Source organism: Pelodiscus sinensis, chromosome 15 (genome assembly GCF_052426305.1).
Source record: "Pelodiscus sinensis isolate ZL-2025 chromosome 15, ASM5242630v1, whole genome shotgun sequence".
In the NCBI taxonomy this organism is placed as follows: Eukaryota; Metazoa; Chordata; order Testudines; family Trionychidae; genus Pelodiscus; species Pelodiscus sinensis.
In genome coordinates, this window is record NC_143066.1 from 10,587,579 (window position 1) to 10,608,195 (window position 20,617).

General features: G+C 41.2%; 1 protein-coding gene across 32 annotated transcripts in view; it reads left to right on the forward strand.

Annotated features, from left to right (window-relative positions):
- Nucleotides 1-20,617, forward strand: part of RBFOX1 (RNA binding fox-1 homolog 1) — a 1,623,526-nt gene that overhangs the window by 1,337,269 nt on the left and 265,640 nt on the right. Inside the window, exon 1 of one of the 32 annotated variants that reach the window (XM_089782275.1) lies at nt 10,112-10,189. The exons of the other annotated variants lie outside the window; for them this stretch is intronic. The gene's annotated coding sequence lies outside the window, so the exon portion shown is untranslated. Of the gene's footprint in view, nt 1-10,111; nt 10,190-20,617 lie in introns of those variants that run through there. 32 annotated transcript variants of the gene reach the window in all.

Sequence of the window (20,617 nt, forward strand, 5' to 3'; positions counted from 1 at the left end):
CCTGCTTGCTTACCCCCAACTCAGATAAGAGTGAGATTTACAAATCCTAGGGTCATGTTACATTCTCCTGGCTACTAAGGAAACTGTGTGGATTTTTGCTCTCCTCTTTGTGAGGTGTTCTTCTCACTACCATAATCCATGAGTCTAGTGTAATGTAGGACTCTTTACAAAACAGGTGGAACTACAGTTTGAGACCACCCCATAACATATATTAGCACAGAATCATTCAGCCTTCTTATTAAATGGGATTTCACTCTGGGCTCACTATCTTCCAGTTAGTTTTCAGGTAGAATTTTAGGCATTCATTGTGACCTATAAAGTCCTAAATAGGTTTAGTCTTGTGATGTCACAGAAAGTTGCAATCATCAGGGAAGCTGAAGCTAAGAGGTCCATTTTAAAAAGGAAGGGAAAGAGTTGTGAAACTCTACTCATGAAGGACCACTGGCTCTAAGAATTTTTCTCTTGTTCCAGTGAGTCCCGATTAATTAACATTTCTGGACACAGAAAAAGGCTTCACTATTTTTGTATCTGGGGTTTGGTTGAGTCTGCAGCATGTAGGAGGCTTCGACATAGAAAACAAGTGTGAAGTTGAACAAATAGAATATGTGATTATTATAGATGAGTTAATCCTTCTCTTAAGGATTTTGATCCTTAGCTTTGTATATCTGTAATGCTTTACAAATGTGGTGTGCCTGGTTATTCCATTATAACTAAATATAAGTAAATAACTTGTGAGCTGGATTCTCTCCTCACCTATATCGATTTTACACTAGTGTAACTATGTTGACTTCACTTGAATCACACCTGAAGTACTCTGGTGTAAATGTAGGGAGAGTCAGGCCCAGAGTATTTGCTTGTGCTAATTTCTGACACAATTTGAAAATGGTTTGTGACAGGGTGTTAAACTGACAATGCTACAGAGTTATTTATTAGGGAATATGTTTGGCATACACAAAAGCTTCCCTCCACCTCATTCTGTTTTCAGGAAACCACCTTTAGGTAATTCATTCTCATTATATTTAGTTATTGGCCTTTCTGCTCCACAGAGTGCTAATTGGAATGTAGTTTTCATAGTGTTAACACTGTCCATTAGAGACTGAGCAGAGGCCACCAATCTCTTTCATACTGGAGAAAGGCCATCAAAGAGTTACTGGTTCACTGGAGTGTTTTAGTGGGAACAAAAACACGGGAAAAGTTTGAATATTTTATTTGAATTGTCCAACAATGAAATAGTTTTCTCTAAAAATGGTTCCGTTTCAACAGTATTCTTTAAAATGTGGAATATTTTGGAATATTTTTATTTCAAATACTAACCTATATATTAAAATATTTAATATAAAATGGTTGTAGATAAAATACTTCAGACTGCTATGATCCCAATTGTGAAATTAGTTGTATTAACATCACTATTGTATATTCTTTTCTACTTCCTCACTTTTCGAGACTGGCTCACTGCACAGACCTCTAGAAATGTGCTGTATATTCCATCACAGCAATATACAGGCAGTACCAAATTCTTATCTGCTTCAGCTGAGACCACTGGCCAGACCTCCTGCTCACCTCCCAATTCCCTAATCTAATCTAACTCTGTGGGGTTTATGGGGGTTCATTTAAGCAGCAGAAGCTGTGCTATAATTGTTACATGTGCCAGCAGCGATTTGTACCATCTGGGTATGAAAAAAAGAGGCTAGTACTACCATGGAGAAAGATCTTTATTCTATTACCAAGGCAATATAATTCAAGAGCGGCTGCAGAGCAATTGGAAACTGAGAAATGGCCAGCTATGTAGTTATAGTGAAATGTCAAAGTATAATGAAACAGGGGAACTGTACTGCTTTATGGTATGAGCCAAGTTACAAGCAGGTGGCTGCTGTAAATATGTATATAAATAACAATATGGATGAAATGTCAGGATTTCCAGCTGGCTTTGTAAAGACATTTTAGTAATATTATACTTAGGATAACAATGTAGCTTTTCAGTTTAATACAAATGTATATCATTTTCAAATAAACAGATCTGCATTAAGATGTAGGTGTTTTCTGTTTTTACCATGAAAAAGAAAGTCTTGTTTCAAATACTATGTTTGATTTAGTTAAAACAGTGTAATAGTTTGCAAAATCTCCATTTTGCTTATAATCTGTTGTAGATTTGCCTCCTTGGAGCCATTTTTAATTCACCAGCTAAAAAAATGAATGTCAACCTACGATTGTTTGAAAGGGAAAATAGGCAAGATAATTTGGTTAAGGGCTAGCGAATTTTGGCAAGCATCATTCATGACAGGTCTCTGAATTCAAGCACGATGTAAAGGTACAGTCAGGGGCTATATTAGCTATGCCTGCTGATAATTATAAGACAGATCATGCAAAATGCAGAGTGGACAACAGCCTTTACGGGACATTCAGAACCTTGCAAACTTGATCCGTACGTTGTGTCTTTTGCTGGCTGGTTTGTTGAGTTCCATTGGCTTCAGACTGCCATTGGAAAAGTTTTGCAATGGAGGCCATCACAGAGTTCAGCAAAGATTTAAAAAAGTGTGGTGTAAAAATAGTACTCCTGGTATTGAATGTGTAGCTAATGACAGCAAATCCTCTGAAACAACTGTAAGATATGGGAGCAGAGAGGACCCGGACTTGAGCCTCAGAAAGTTACTTCACCCAATCTAAATTCATAATCTATTTATAATTAACTAAGAAGATGCAAATTCAGTCAAGAAGACATGTCGATGGGGGCAACTGCCTTGGGGCTTGGTGATTCAAAATGGCCCAGGGCTCGCGGCCACCACAGCCACTGGAGCCCCAGGCGCTTCGGGTGGTGCTAAAGGTAGGCTGTAGGGGAGGAAGGCGAAGTGGTGCTAAGGTCTGGCTGCCCCTAACATGCCCCTTCTACCAAGGCCTCACCTTTTCCAGGAGCACAGAGCTGCCTCCCAACCTTGCCTTGGGGCCTGGCAATTCTGTTGGCCCCCATGTTAAAGTAAATCACATTTAAATGTATCGCCACTCAAGTACATCTGTTGTATTGATGCATTACTAGTTTTATGAACCTGGATTAATTCCAGAGTAAACACTGAGCACTCTGCTGAAAAGCTGCAAGTCATTCATCTAGAAATCCCCAAGCATAATTTGCTAAAGGGCTAAGTGCCTCAAGTACTTCATCCTATTTAATGTAGCAAGATGCTAATCTTCTCCAAGCTGCAATTTTGAGATTGATTTTCAAATTTAAGGAAAAATGTAAATATATGACTCGTTACCTGCTATTTGATTGCTTTAATGGTTTCCCCATCCTCTCCCAGGGTTATAGTACACTTGTTTTTAAATCCTTGCCTGTAAATTTTCAAAGCGCAGTGCAGTGAATTAGTCACATGACTCCTATTTACATTAACAGCTAAATCCACTGCTTTCAAAATGGAGGGGTAATACTTCAGCCTTCAGATGTACATCACTATAGAGCAGGGCTGGTTTGAGCCAAGTACAGGGCTGGCATGAGCCAAAGTACAGCCTGTGGGACCAATGCACTCAGATCCATCCCATGGACACAGTGGGGAGCCTCAGGCAGGCTCCCTGTCTTCTCTGCACCCTCCCCCACAAAATGATGCTCAAAAAAGTGGCTGCTGTGTGCTGCTTGCCTTTGAACTGATGTGAGCCTGGCGGGGGGCAGGGGAGGGAGGAAGGAAGAAGAGGCTTTGGACACTGCCCTCACTCCAGCACAATCCCATTGTACAGTTTCTGGCCAATGGGAGCTGCCTGTTTGAAGAACTGGCAGCCCACGGAATACCCTTCTCCTTCCCCTCAGGCTCATAGCTGTTCACGGACCCACATGGCCCCTGCCATGCATGGGCAAGCAGGGACCCTGACGCAGAAATATGCTGGGCTGCTAGCCAGGAGTCACCCAGGTAAGCCTCATGGCTAGAGCCTGCCTCTGGCACCCCAGGGCCCCCTCCTCCACCCTTCTGTCCTCCTACTCCACATAACCCAAATCCTATGCCCCCCTCTTGTACCTGTACCCCCCTCACAAACCCTGCACCATATTCCCTGCTTTAGGTTACAACCCCCTCCTGCCTAAGATCACAAACCAGACCCTGCACCTCCTCCTGCACACCAGTTCCCTGCCCAGGTCACAACATTTTCCTGATCACAACTCCAAACCCCAGCCTCCTGCACCTCGGTCCCTTATCCAAAGCTCCCTTCTGCACCCAATCTTCAATCCAGATACTAGACCTTGACCACTGTCCAAATTCTTGGAGTGCCCCCCCCCATCAAAAATTATTGCCTACCTTTTCTATATAGCTTGTAAAGTTAGCTTCTACATAAAGTTTACAAACTCTGTGTTGAACTGTTTCCATGAATTCCATGGAGGTGGCAATCGGGATAAAAATCAAAATCTGTTAATGATGGTTTTGTTCCTTTTAAGGAAAAGTATCACCTTTCCTGGTAATTTACATCAGAAGGTATAATTATAGTAGTATTTACCACTTACACAGCTCTTTCCAAATAATAACAAACTTTTAGATGTGATAGTCAATGGTGCACTCGGGTCCTTTTCAGACAGGATATAGGAACTGAGGTATCCACATATAACCCAGCCACTTGGTGTTCCTCTTTTTAGGTCTCCAATAATGGCTACTCTCAGTTTGTTTATAACATCAGGATGTAGCCATTCTCCTCTAATTACCTTGGTGAATATAATTACCTAACTGTGTATGCTAGACTGAGTGAAAAGTGTAGCTGAATTAGAATAAACCCACAGCCCTTGGGGGAAGAGTGTTCATTATGCATTTTGGGAAATGTTATTGTGTGGCTCAATAGGAGAAGCAATCATACATCATGAAACATGGAAATTCTAATTTCCTCTTTTATCTTTTAATTTGAATTATTGTCAAAAGATTTGTAAATCTATTTTGCCACTGTAGTCTAGAAAGGATGTGAACTAGGCTAATGAACTTTGACAAATTCTGATGTTACACTCTCTTCTTAAAGTACCTTTATATTCCTGATTTTTCTAGCCATCTTAAAAATCTTAGAGTAAGTCCTTCCGAGTCAGTTCACCTTTGGACTTTGGGACCTTTCCCTTTCGTTGGCTATTCCCTTTTTTACTTTTTACCTTTTGCCTCATGGCTGCATTTTCTTACTTACTCTCTCAGGGTATGTCTACACTACAAAGTTAGTTCGAACTAACGGATGTTAGTTCGAACTAACTTTCATAGGCGCTACACTAGCGCTCCGTTAGTTCAAATTTAATTCGAACTAACGGAGCGCTTAGTTCGAACTAGGTAATCCTCATTCCACGAGGATTAAGCCTAGTTCGAACTTGCTAGTTCGAATTAAGGGGTGTGTAGCCCCTTAATTCGAACTAGTGGGAGGCTAGCCCTCCCCAGGTTTCCCTGGTGGCCACTCTGGCCAACACCAGGGAAACTCTATTGCCCCCCTCCCGGCCCCGGAGCCCTTAAAGGGGCACGGGCTGGCTACAGTGCCCGTGCCAGTGCAAGTCTGCCAGCACCCAGCTAGCAGACCCTGCACCTGGCACGGATTGAGCCACCCACCAGATGCCCCCCAGCCCTCCCCCTCTTCCCGAGACCAGGCTGGTGGCTCCCGCGAGCTTGCCCGGGACCGCAAGAGGCGGGCACCCGCCTGGGTTAGTGCGGACATCGTGGACCTCGTCCACGACCTCTGCACTAGGCACAGGAAGGTGGCCGGCTAGGGCAGGAGAGCTTCCAGCCTGGCCACCCAGGAGCAGGTGTGCATGAAAATCAAGGGGGTCCAGTGAGACCCCCGACCCTGAGCTTACAATGGCCATCTTGGGTCAAACCAAAGGTCCATCTAGCCCAGTAGCCTGTCTGCCAACAGCGGCCAATCCTAGGGACCCTGGAGGGGATGGACCGAAGACAGTGACCAAACCATTTGTCTCGTGCCATCCCTCTCCAGCCTTCCACAAACCTTGGGCGGGGACACCACTCCTACCCCCTGGCTAATACCACTCCATGGACCCAACTTCCATGACTTGATCTCACTTCTCTTTAAACTCTGTTCTAGTTGTAGCCTTCACAGCCTCCTGCAGCAAGGAGTTCCACAGGTTGACTCTTTGCTTTGTGAAGAACAACTTTCTGTTACTAGTTTGAAGCCTGCTACCCATTCCTTTCCTTTGGTGTCCTCTAGTCCTTCTTTATGGGAAATAATGAAGAACTTTTCTGTATGCACCCTCTCCACCCAACTCCTGCTTTTAGAGACCTCTATCCTGTCCCCCCTCCGTCTCCTCTTTTCTAAGCTGAGAAGTCCCAGTCTCTTTAGCCTCTCTTCATATGAGACCTGTTCCCAATCCCTGATCATTGTAGTTGCCCTCCCCTCTCCCACTCTCTCTCTTCCCCTCTCCCACCTCCTTTTCCCAGTCTCCCCCAGTTTTGTTCAATAAAGACAGATTCCATTTTTGAACACAATTTTCCTTTATTTTGTACATCAGGAAGGGGGGCTAGGGAAGGGTAAGTGGAAGGAGGTGAGGGAAGAATGGGGTACGAGCCCCCTATGGGGAGGACTGGGCTGGCTTTGTGGGCTTCTGGAGGTGGAAGCTCTACTGCAGCCCCCCAATTGCCTCCTCTCCCCAGATGGCAGCCTGCGGCAAATGCAGCCGGTCTGATGGCTGAGTGCTGTGATGTGCCCAGTGTGGGTACTCCGGGCACTCCAAGCCAGGACTGCTTTGCAAGCGGGGCACCCCTGAGAACTGTCTGTCCAGGGTGGGGGTCGGGACCCTTTAAGCGCAGCCCTCGCCTAGCCTGAGACAGCATCTCCACGCTCTAAGTCCTCCTCTGATGCCCTGCCGGCACTGCTTCCGGCCATCCTTAAGCCTGGTTCAGGGTCCACTCTGTGTGGACATGCTAGTTCGAATTAGCAAAATGCTAATTCGAACTAGTTTTTTAGTCTAGATCCGTTAGTTCGAATTAGCTTAGTTCGAATTAACTAATTCGAACTAAGTTAGTTCGAATTAACGTTGTAGTGTAGACGTATCCTCACTTTGGCTACAATGGTGAGCTAGTCGGCCTGCCGCTTTTAGCTTGGCTGGCCGCAGGATAGTGTGTTGGACAATGAATATTTGGTCAAAAAATCACACGGTTGGACCAGTTAGAAAGTTCAAAATGAAATTTTTATTGGTTTACATATATTTTGCATTTTTCTCATTCTTGCTCTGAAGGCTAACAGGCCTTACGATAGGGAACCTCTCACAGTTTTAGGCCCTCTTTCACTCACTTTTGATTAACGAGCTAAGTTGCTGAATTTCATGAGTTACTAGGTCAGCGTTAGGCAACCTGGGCTAGTGAGTGGCCCTCTTTCATCTCAGTGGGCTGAAAGATTGTTGCAACCAAGATGGTCTCCAGGGACAGGGTAGTTGTGCTAACTGCACTTGGGTATCTAGAATTTATGGGATGAGCCGACTGAACCATAGCAGTGCTTTGATTGGATGCAGAGGGAACAACTGGCTCTCACAGTCAATGTTCTGTGCAGTCAAACACACCTCACGTTACATGTTGTTGCTTTATGTGCATGTTACGTTAGTAATACCAGTAGGAAAAAATGGAGGCTGAGAGAAACCAGTAGAATCTGGCAACTGTGCATGTGGACAACAGTAAATGAAATGTCTCACAGGCCACACACATAACCCCGGTGGGTTGCATATGGCCTACGGGCCACAGGTGCCCACCACTGTACTAGGTGCAGCTCTGACAATCTTGCACTGCCAGTAGGCATAAAACTTAAAATGAATAAAAGAAACAAATCTTCTTTACCATGTGCTTTTCTGCCGCCAACTGCCATGGTCATGGTATAGAAGCCATCTTGGGACTGGAGCCCCTCAATCCAAACAGAGAGGTTATCATCAAGCCTCTAGAGTCTAGTAAACACAGAAATGGATAAGCTTACATCTTCTATATCTTTTGCTTAAAAATAGATGGGAAAGTGCAGCTACACAGTAAGCAATTTTAACAGGCCAAGTTTGTGCAGGGAAGGATAGAGTTGAGATCACCTAGTACAGGCACACGTGTAACGGTCTATTGTTTGAGGCCACTGATCTACAGAAGTATCAGTCAGGGCCCACACATAAGCAAGAGCCCTCACTCAACTCATCTGTAGTCAGGGCCAGATTAACTCTTCATTGGGCTATTAGATTTAGTGGGGTCTCTTAGACTCTGGGGTGAGGTCAAAACCAAGGGGTTCAGAAGGGGGCTGTGGGTTGAGGCTGGAGGGTGGCTGTGGGAGGGAATACCGGCTTCAAATGGGTGGTGTGGGCTCTGGGGTGGGGCTGGGGATGAGGTGTTTTGGAGTGCAAGAAGGGACTCCAGACTGGGGCCAAAGGATTTGGAGTGCGGGAGGGGGCGCAGGACACGAGGGTGTGGTAAGAGGTGGGATCTGGGTGGGAATTTGGGATATAGGGTGCAGGAGAGGGCACAGGGCTGGAGAAGGAGGTTCAGGTGTGGGGTCTGTGAGTGAGCTAAGGTGTGGGGAAGGGGCTCAAGACTGGGACAGGGGGTTGGTGTGCAGGGTGCTCATCTGGGGCAACCCCCTTTTTGGGGAAAGCAGGTGGCTCAGTGTTGGCTGTGCTGCACTGTGCTCACCTGCAGGCTCTGGTACCACTGCTCCACTCAGCTCCCCTTGGCTGAGATGCCCACACACACACACACTCGGCCAGGCAGGGCTGGATAAAGCTCAGCAGCCCAAAGCCACATGCTAAGGGAGCCTCACAAAAAGATCTGGACTTTTCAGGCAGCAGCCCCTAAAGTCCCTTTCTTAATCCAGCCCTGCCTGTAGTGGGAATGGGCTTGGGACGCTGGCTTTCCCACCCCATACGGGGGCGCCGAGGCTCAGGGCTTCCAGCCCACAGCACAGAGATTTGTCATGGGCCAGATCAAATTAAGTAGGGGACTGGATCCAGTGTGTGGGTCGGAGGTTCTCTGCCCCAGTCTAATATAGTCTATAGTCGTATATAAAATATAAAATACTGTCTAATAGTAAATACATATGCATAAAGGTCTGGCTTTCTATGGAGATGTTAGAAAATCAGATGCAGGAAGTTAGACTACAGGGAATTCCTGCTGGGAGCAAAGAGGCAGATCCGAATGAATGCACAGAGAAACTGATTCCACAAGAGTTGAATGTAAATTTATAAGGTGATCTTTTGTATGCTGAAAAATGTTACTGTTTCCCCACATAAGGAGTCATGGAGGCAAAGTGGAAAAAACAATTATTGTCACCTGTTCAGATGCCCCCCTGAGGACAGATGTTGGGAGCAACATGGGAAAATATGCAAAACAATCTACATGAATTCTAAATGTCTTTTATTTCCAGATGGCAGCCCTCACACACTGGCAGAGAATGGGAGGAAGGGGAGGAGGGAGGGAGAACATGATGTAATCCATTGTATATCACACAGGGGAACCAACAATATCTGTTTGGGATAAACACAGGGTAGGAATTAGGAGGTTAATATGGGTGAATGAGGAATGGAAGACTAAGTTTTGACTGTACCACCTTCTCATTAGTCCTTAATAAAGCACTTGGAGAGAGGCCCAAAGAGAACTCCAAATGAAAAACTACCTTTCTTACTTAACTTTGAATAAATATAAATCTAGATCTAAACATCATGAACTGGAACCATTTCTAACAAGAACAAGAGCACATGGCTTTTTGTAGAGACTCTTTTACTTGCTAGAGATGGACTCAGATAAAAAATCCACATCCTCAAAAGCCATAAATTTAGACGTTCAGAGCTGCATTTAGCATTGCCCCCTCAGTCTATAATAGGCAAAATCAAAACGCAAATCTAAACACTCCTGTGCTTTAGGACAGTACAGATTCATATCTAAATATTGCAGGTAAATCCAATCTCTAGAATAAACTGTTTTAAAAAACATTACATTAATTGTCATCTATAGTATAGAATACACAAATATGGAAATGTACGAAGAGCAAAAAAATAGAGCGTGATAGTGTTATGCCTTGTGTTATATTCATATCTAAGAGCAACATTGTTACTGTTAGTTAAGAGTAGATGTAGTTGATGTTATTGAACACTATTTTCATTTTCATTTGCTCCAAACTCTGTTTAAAGTTTTATCTGATTCTTTTAGGTATACTGTGTACAGGAAGATATACAATAACTTTGACTGAATTTGTCCCAGATCCATAAAGACGCAAAGTTGTTACTATCCAGGTAGGCATTCACTATGAGACCTATGTTGGTAGTTGGTCATTTCTTAGTTTCAGAAGAGACTTGCAGTACTTGTAGTCTGAAGTGCCCCCCTGCAGGTGGCCCCTCCAGGCCATGAGCATAATGTTAGGGCAGTCACGGGAAGCTTTGATTGCCACTACTTGGGCTATCCCTGTTCAGGAGATAGATGGAGGACTTCAGTCTCCAGTGTTCTGAGTCTATATTTTGTATTACTCAAATAACTTACAAACAAGATCAAGGCAATGTTTATTTGGAACATTGAGGGACTGAGAAATGTTTGTGGTTGTCTAAAAAAGAAGAATTCAAGAGATCCTTACACATATTAAGAAATTCTGAACAAAATCTTTTTATGGCAAATGTATCTTGCATTCATCTCAGTGTAATGATAGAAGTAAATACAAACAAAACAAAATGTGTATCCTCCCATTATCTTCAACTGAAGGGGTGGTGGGGCTTTTCCCAACAGTCTCATTAGCCCAATAGATGATCATAAGCTTCTTCTGCTTGGGACCTCGCTTGTTTCATTTTTCATTTTGCCAGGTGCCACACAATTGTGCAAGGGGAAGGAGAGAGACGCTGCAGGGAGTTTATCTCCTGCCCACAATGTGTCAGGGTACAAAGGTAGACCTTTGGGCTCCTATAAGTGCAAGTTCCATAGTGACTCTGCTCCAAGCCTTCCTTCAGGGAAACAAGAAGAAAGCATACTCTGCACCCTGCAAAAACCCTTCTCGCCTTGTGCTCCAGGAGCCACTGTGTCAGCCTAAGGTCCAATGCCTTTGGCAGTTCTTGCTGGAGCTGTACACTCCTGTCCCGGGTCCTATGCCATGACATAAAACTACAATAATGTTTTTTAGCCTTTCAAAAAATAGTATAAAACGATTCATGATTATAGGTAAAATAATAGCTACCTGTAACCTAGAATACTGTGTCCCAGTGCTAAGTCCACAGTATGTCAGCATGTATTGTGACTTATACAGCCATGAATATAGCTGCCAATATGAAGTATGTAACATTTGGGAGTGTCACCAATTTAACCTACTTGTACAACATTCTATAACTAAATATTAAATAAGACAGAGTGACACCAAAAGGCTCAATTTAAATGAGTCCAATGTTAGATCAAAGGAACAAATGATCTCTTTAAAGGACAGGTCATAGCTTTTTTCCTACAAAATGATCAAAGCGTATTTAATTGAAAAATAGCTAAACACTGCTGCAGCATGCTGGTGTTCTGGCTTCTGTTCTTATCCCTGTCAGGTTGCTTTATCCCCTGCAAGGAGGTTGAATGGACAGTTGAAAGACCTTCTAGGAAAAAAAGGACATGTGTGCCAAATTTCCCAAAGAGGGCCCATCATGTTTTGTTGAAACCTTTTCATAGTTATCTGATGTCTTTTTTTGTTTTGTACCCATTATACCTAGAGGATCGTGTCATATTGTTGGATTTATTTGTGCTCGTAGTGTTCACAGCAAAGCGTGTATTTTATGGGAGAAGCCAAATGCAAGTAAAAGGGGATTGTAACAGGGTTGGCCCTTCCAGTTGGTCACCCTGGAATTTGGCTGTTCAGTCCTGGAGCGTCTCCTTCATTCCTCCTAGAGCTGTCCTAGGTCAGTGCCCCTGCACTCTGGGGTTCTCCCCTCCCAGGGAATCTCTAATTTCCTTAGATCCCCCTTGCCTCAGTGACCCACTGCCAGTCATCATCTAGCCCCCTATCTCAGGGGCAAACTGCAGTCTGAAATGGCCACTCACCATTGGCAAGGGGATGTGGACCTGCTGCCTTTGCCTATCCTGGCTGCCTCCCTCCAGCCCTAGTACACTCAGGCCTTGCCTCAGGCCCTGCAACCTGTGAATGAGGTCAGACCAGAGCTAACCTGCTCTGCCTGTGTTTCCCCAGCACTGCTATGTCCCAGGAAGCCTCTAGTTTCCCCAGCAATCAGGTCCCTCCTGCTCCTCGGTTAGAGCTAGAGTGTGTGTGTTCTCCTTCCCTCCAGGAGCCCTTATTTATGCAGACCTGGCTGGGTCCTAACTGGGTCTTCAGCTGCAGGCTCCACAGCCCCAGCCCTCTCCCAAGGCTGGGTTTTAACCCTTTAAGGGACAATGCATGGAGATCCAGTCACAGGGGCATATGACATAGAGTATGAGTGTGTTAAAAATAAGCATACTTTTGTATACTCACAAAAATCGGGGGGTAGTCGGCAGGGTGAATTGTTGAAGTAGCCTTTCAACTCTGAATTACTTGATGGTTTTGATCCAGAAGAAAATGAGGTTATGTATGAGATTATAGCCCCTACAGGACCTTCATCCTCATCACAAAAGCACAATGAAATGTGATGCAGATTTGTTCTAAAGGCTCGAGACCAGATTTGCAGGGGAGATGAACTTCAGGGTGCATGTGGTATAGAAATTCCTATCAAGCACCTTCCTGCACTGTATTAGACTTGGTCTTCATGATTAGAGTACGTTTGAATATAGGGCACAGAATATGAGGTTGATAATTTGCCTGATAGTGTTGGCTGAGCTGCACCATGCAGGAAGAAGCTCCAGCCTGATGAATGGAAGAGAAGAATATTCCACTGGAAGGAGGTGGAGCTTCGGTAGAGTAGTCTGTCTGAGGTGTGTGAGGAACCTTTATTGAAATAAAAATGCGGAATAATAGTTAAATGCACAATATTTTAATCTTCAGATTACAACATGAATATGAATGTTAATCTTGATAACACATATAGGAGGGAAGTAAATAAACAGCATAACCGTCCTTCTGCCAAGGAGAGGATAAGTGATTTGCCTAAGGCTATACAGGGAGTCAAAGTCAGAAACAAAATTAGGACTCCAGAGTTCTTTATTTCCTGCCCCCATGTCTCTTGAACATGCCTCTCTATAATTTACTAAAAGTCCAAATAGATTTTAAAATTAGATGTTTAAGGTTTGATGCAGATTAAAATTCAATATTACATTTCCCTCAGTATCTCTTTGTTAATCTTTTAGTTAATTTTTTAACTCTACTTGACAGAATAAACAGCTTTATTCAGGTGTGAATTGCTCACATCCCTGACATGCTCCTTAGGAATTGGTCATGTGTCAGTTTCATAACAGATTTAACAAAAATCTGTATGAACTCCTCTACAGGAGCTGCATAGAGTAGTAGTTGCCAATGAAGAATTTCCTTTTCTTTTGTCTTAACACATATCTGCATTATTGATTGTCTTATCGTTGTGTAGTATTTTAATGAGTCCTAAATTATACACCACAGTACTGATGAAATGCACATGTGCTTTGTATCAATGGACAGAATTCCACAAGGGACACTAAAAGCCAGTGTGGATGGTGTGATATCTTTCTTTTAGACAATGAGTATGTAGCTCACTTTGACTGCCAAAACACAGCTTTCTTTGTTCCCATCCTAGATTTCATACTAAAGCAACCTAAAGAGTTATCTGAAGATAACTCATCTGAAGAAGTGGGATGCACCCATGTTTTGTTAGTCTTTAAGGTGCTACTACACTATTTGTTGTTTTTAAAGTTTTTCCTGTTACAGATTAACTCGGCTACCCCTCTGAAGCTAAAGAGTTATAAAAACAGAGGACGTTTCAAATAATTTTCCTAACTGATTCCACAAATTAACCTATTTACCTAAGAAAAGAAAAGAAAAGAAAAGAAAAGAAAAGCATTTCACTTCCCTAGATAAAACCTTCTCCTATTTATAGTGAGAAGACTTATACAATTGAATTGTACAAGGATTCAAATGTTATACTTTAGATATGAGGGCCAACACAATGACGTGTAGACCAGTGAGTTTAAGCCACGACCTTCTTCCTCATTTCTATTGCTCTGTCTGCCTATATCTTGTGTTGTGAAATCTCTAGGATTCAGATTTCCTTTCTGCGTAATAGGTATAATACAGCCTACCATTAGACCCTCCTAAAATATTTGTGTGATGTGTTGGATCACAGAGATCCCTTCGAGATTGTTGCCCGATGTCCGATTATATCACTGTGAACCTGCCTGCCTTCCCACTGGGGAGGTCTGGTCTCCTCCAGCAAAGCACAGAGTTGGGGTAAATTCCCTCCAGCAAAGTAACATCGACACTGATAACAACTCAGTTCTGGGAGGGTTCAATTACAGAGAATTGACAGTACCCATTAGTCTTGCCCTCAAAGAGATCAAAACCCCAAATAAATATGGTTACTCTGTATAAAAGTTTTACACAGAGGAAGTTCATAAAGTTTTCTCTCTTTATCAATGAAAGAGACATCTGCACAGATGTCCTCGCACACTCATCCCAGGTAACAATTATTTATACTGTCCTGGATAATAAACAAAAGTGATTTTATTAAGTATAAAGAGTAGGATTTATGTGATTGCAAGTGATGACAGACAGATCAAAGTAAGCTAAAATAAACAAACCATGTTAGCTAGCTAGCGAAGCCTAATACACTAAGGCTATGTCTACACTGCACGCTTATTTCGAAATAACTCATGTTTCGAAATAACAGTGTGCGCATCTACATAGCAAGCCTGTTACTTCTAAATAATTACAAAATAATGGCCTTTTTACTCCGACTTCTGTAACCCTCGTTTCATGAGGAGTAAGGGAAGTCAAAGGAAGACTGTTCTTCCTTCGACTTCCTGCTGTGTAGACAGCGCCAAAAGCTGAGTTAAGGTACTTTGACTTCAGTTACACAATGAACATAGCTGAAGTTGAGTATCTTATCTTGACTTTAGCTTGCAGTGTAGACGTACCCTAACAGAAGTTATTACAAATAATAATTTCTCATCCTGATCCTTATTTCAGGTAAAATTCTTCAAGCCAGAGCTAATCTTTTCTCTGATCTGGGTCTTACAGCTTCTCCCCTCATTTGAGTTATTTTCTTCCCTGTCACAAGTGAACATATGAAAAGACCTGGAAACAGTCTGTGAAGCTAGCTGAAAACAATCATTGTTTGCTTCCCATCCCTTAAATAGAATTTTCCCAGGGTAGGAAGTCTACAAAGTTTAAGCACCTGGTGGCATGGTCAATTGTTTTTGTAGGACCAAGCACAGGTTTATGGGGAAAATAAAACCATTCACAGATCATTGAATTCACCACTGGACCATTAAGTTCCTTAAGTGCTTCACATACAAGAAAGATACATGCACACAAATATAATATACATATTCACAGGCTTACAAGCTCTTGAATAATGTTACTTGACCTGCTTTCATAAAGCATATTTGAGCTATGCATATTCATATTCAAAATATATTTCCATAAAATATAGGGGCATAGCGCAGAATTTCGTTTGTTTCAGTAGCCTCAGCAAATTTGTCTTGTATCTCCATTACAGTACATTAGCATTGGCATGATAGTTCATTGGATTTACTCTGAGCACCATGGCAAAGACAAACCCATTGAAACAGTTCTAATTATATTTGCTTCTAATTGCAAGCATCTTAATAAGTTAATATATGTTTCCTTGAGCTCATGTAAAAATTGTGTTCAGAGTATTTATTAATTATTAATTATCATTATTGCTATACAGTGGTGATGTGAAATATAGCACGTGGACACATATATTAAAGTATGCATGTTCTAGTTTCCTAGAAAGATTAGCTTTTCCTTCTATTTCAATTCAGAAACAGTTATAAGGATACAGAAGAATGTAAACTGTATCACTGAGGTTGCATGATTATATAAATTAATATGGATATTATGGGTAATTGAGCCCCATTGTAAAGAGTCTACAGAATTAAATATGTTTTCTGATCCAGAACATTCAGTTAATAAATATAGTAAAATATCTCTGCTTCTCCAGTTTTGTCTGACAAAAGGCTTTGGATTTCTTTTATTATTATTGTTAGGGTACAATTGTTGAAACAGAAGTGGTAATGTGTAAAATCTGTATATATGGATCCAGTGCTAATTTAGTACTAGTGATGCATGAAACCTAGCAGGTTTCACTTTGAAGGGAGTTATGCAAAGTTTTGGTTCAGATAGGTTATTAGGAATAAGAAATCTAAATACAGTCAAAAGAATAGAGTTTCTCCTAATTTTGCAATAGAAACATGCCACTCATTAATTTTTTGCAAGATTTTGTTGTAAAATAACTGTGTGTTAGCCTTGCTTGAGAGGTTTGGTAGCTTCAGTGTATCATTCACATTTGTGTTGAGTATTTGACTGAAGTAAAACTGAAAAACTGATGAGTTGTTCATGGCTTCAAGTTTTGTTATGAAAATTCTAATCTTAATTTTTAAAAGTAACGGGATCAGAAAGTCATAGTACATTTTTACAGGAAATCAGTTTAAAATACCCAGTAAAATGTCTTCCTTTAATATGAAATCAATTTAAGTGAGTCAAAACATGTCTCAAAACTAAATAAGTGCATTAAAAGCGTGTTTTAGAGTAAATATCAGCAACCAAACTGGACCTCTGCTCTCCCTCTAGTTATTTCTGATAGCATTTAACCACCTAGTTTTAAAATAGTTTCATTGTCATTCATTTTGAATGTGGCACACAAAGAAACTTTTACCTAGGGATCATTCAACAAAATAAACTACATTCCTGTGAAGATTATCATTAAGAAATTTAGCTGATAAAAATAATACATTAGCTGATTTTGAAGGAAATAGAATACAGACTCCTCTCAGCACACAGACATGTAATTGTCCAGGGGAAAAAAGAGTATAATGGTCCTTGAAGACATTTTTCTTCCTTCTACATTGCACTGTTCCCATAAATGATCAGAAATACCCAATGGGCATACAGCATCCAATTAAAGTAGAAAAAAACATGTAAAACAGAAAACTACAAAGTGGAAATCTGAAATAGAAATGCTGTATTTGAATTCTTCCTATAAATGAGCTGTTCTAGTAGGCTTTTTGCAGAAAATTGTAGAGGCAAAAGGACACCTTTATACTGTAGATTATATTATACTACTAAACCCAGCTGGAAGCATCTTCAATCAGAGAGCTAATTACAGTAATAAAATACTAAGGAAATGCTATAACAATGTTTGTTTGAAAATATATAACTTACTCTGGCATTGAGGGCAGGTATTTGCATTGGCCTTTCATTAAAAATATGAGATACCTCAATTTGACTATGTTGGACTGTCTGATTCATTGGAAAATTAGATTCACCGTTCATTGTTGGTTTTTTTGGACAATAAAGATTTAATGAGATTTAATGCAGATGAAAGAGAATAAGGTAGTGCCCAGTACACCAGATTTGCATGGCCCTTGATTAAAAAACAAATAAACAATGAAACTAGGTAAAAAATAATACTCTTCCAGATTCTACCCTCAAACCAAGTTCTTCCCATATTAGATGCCTACAAAAGACTCTACTGACAGCAGTTCTTCATATGCCCACTGACTTCAAGTTTACTTAAGCATTGGATTAAAGTTCAGTGTGCTTCAGTGATGCCCTGAATTAAGGCCCAAATGTAATGGTGTAATTCACACTTCCCTCTCATTTCAAGCTTGCTGCAGACTCGGGCAGATATCCTTTCACATCGCCATCTGCATGTTTAGATTTGGAGCTGTAAGAACTAGAGACTTTATTTTCTGTTTTGAAACAAAAAATTGAATGTTGGAACACATTATTCCTTGCTAACTTGGTTTAATATTTTGGGGGTAGTCCCTTTTTTGTCTAGGGGCCAACTCTCTAGGCAGGGAGCTGACCACAGAACTAAAACTCCCAGGGTAATGTGAACTCTCTGTTCTCATCCTGCTCTGCAGGCTCTCCCCACATAGCACAGTAGACAAGAAGGGAGCGATATGGGCCCAATCTGAGCTTGAACCTTGCACCACAGAGACACTGGCCCCATGCTAAGCCTGCTACTGCTCTGTGGACTCCCTGTTCTCCTGCCTTCCCCACTGACCTTCCTTGCAATACACAGATCCTCTTTCTCAAGCTCTCTGAGATTTCCAGTCTTGCTTACTTTTCCCTCAGTATACTGTGTTTCCAAGCCACTGTTTTTCATCTCCCAGCTGACTCCAGTCCTGTCTCTGAATCTGATCTCACTCTTTCTTGCTCATAAAATGCCTACAGAAAGTAATAGAAATAAGTTTCTATGTCAGTTCATTTGCTAGCCCCTCTCCTGGCACTGGCAGCAAGAGGGTTAACTGCAATGTTAGTGTGGTGATATATAAAGAAATCTGTCCTTTAAATAGAACTGGACTAAGAGCATCAAGTAATTTCACAAAGGCCACCATCAAGTAGCATCAGCTCCAGACACTGCTGACCTGGGCTGCATTTGAACCAGAAACCTTCGTAGGAAAATGCTCTGCGTTTTGTTTCCATTTCCCTTAGCCATCAACTCTTTCAGTGTGGAATTGTTTAGCATTAGTAAAACATTTGTTTTTAGTTCCAGGTCAAGTGTCCAGGAATGTTACTCATTTATCATATTTGACCATATCTGAAAAGACAACTTTGTGTGCTAAACTTCCAATGACATTGTGTATGCTTCCTTTACTGAGACCCAACCGGTTATTACAAAAGTGTAAACCTGTGAACTGGCTCAATAAAAATTCAGTCTAAGTCAGAAAAAAAAATCATTTTAGCTTGTTAGCTTTTTAGCTTCTTCAAGCAGACTCAGTTTATCTCAACCTTATAAATAGAATACATCACAAAACTGTGTTGAACTGGAAGAAGGTAACAAGCTGTATCTGAAAGCCCCAGGATTAAGCATATGCAGCAACAGTGTTTGACAGATTCCATCAAAGATGCTGCTAAGGGAGAAGGGAATGAAAAATTTCCATCTTGTGAATCCTGACTTCTACCACTATGAATACACTATAGAAAATACATGCTGGAACTTATCAAAAGGATGAAGTCTTACATGACAATATAATTAAAACTATAAACTCACTTTGAAACATATTATGATTAAACTCTAGTTGTTTGCAAGATTCATTAAAATAGCTCTCACTGCTCATTATTTTTCAATCGGTTTGTAGATATCTTTAAATGTCAAATCACTAATTTAATATGTTTTATATCAATTTATTAGCACGATTATGGCATCTATCAGTCTGTTTTACCTTTTATCTCTTGGAGTAGTTCAGTAACAACTATCAAATTAATTTATAAATGTTACACTGAGACACATAATACCCTAGTTTCTAACAAATGTATATGATATGCCTGCTTTTTCAAAAAATGTATTGAAAGATGGGGCAGCATCACTTGAATTTGCCTTTTGCATTGTTTTGACTCTACAATGGGGAAATGCCAAATCCTTTCACATTCCACTCTACTGAGCTTGGCATAAAGGGAATCCTTGGGAACTGGGAAAGTTATCTTTCCTAAGTTAGCTATGGAATATTGTCGGGAGCACTCCGAGGCACTAATGCAGCCACATTTGCTACTGACTTCTACTTTGGGGTATGTTCAATGAATCCACCTAGGGCCAGATTCTCCTCCGTCTGCCACCCACACTACCAGGTCACTGATGATTGCAGAGCTGCTTGCAGAGCTAGTGCATATGGAGCTGTATGGTCTGTTGAAATTCTGCCCTCACCCTGCATAGGCCAGTGCCTTTATACCTAGGCCTTTTTTGGACAAGAAGCAGAGGTTTTATTTCTAATAGTAGGAAACCTCTGCCACATATTTCCATAATAGCCCAACTTCAGCACTGACCTTGGCACAAAGTAATCTCAGATATGATTTTACATAGCCTGTCTTGGCTTTAACACCATCTCCTGAACTCCTATTTATATTATTATTTGTATAGTGTCATAACAATGCATAGCATCACACAGAACAAATAAGGCAAGTTCTTTGCTCAGAAGAGATTGTACTCTAATGCCCTGAACAAGCAATGAATTATGCACACCCTTAACTTCGTATTCATTAAAATAAAAGAATCAGGGACTAAGTTAAACATGAGTAATAGGAGGAGGTAGTACAAAGAAGGGTCAAAGAATGATAAAATCACAAGTCTCCTTAGATAATACAGCACATGTCTTGGTGGGATTTCATACATTAACAGTTTTCATGTAATGAAAATTATAAGGTCAATTAGTCAACTCAGATCCCTCCAACTTTTATCTATTTCAGGTCAATGATTAAGATTCAGTAAATGAGAAGATTTTTATAACCTCATAGAACACTGAAATCACATAGAACACTGTTTCACATCCTCTGACGTGAACAAATTGAGGTTTGATCCTGGAATTACCAATCAGATGTTCAGTGCCAACTTAAAATATTTATAGAAAAAGCTCAGAGTCCAATTGGATGTCTTAGTCTATCATATATCAATGGTAACGAGCACATGACTGTTGTAATCAGTCAAGCTTCCGATTTTAGAAGAATTTGTCAGAAAAATAGTGTTAACTTTTCCATTTGTAGATCCAAAATCTAGTTATAAACATTAGCTAAGCTTAACGTTAATCCTTTTACAATATTTAAAATCCATGTTAAACATGAG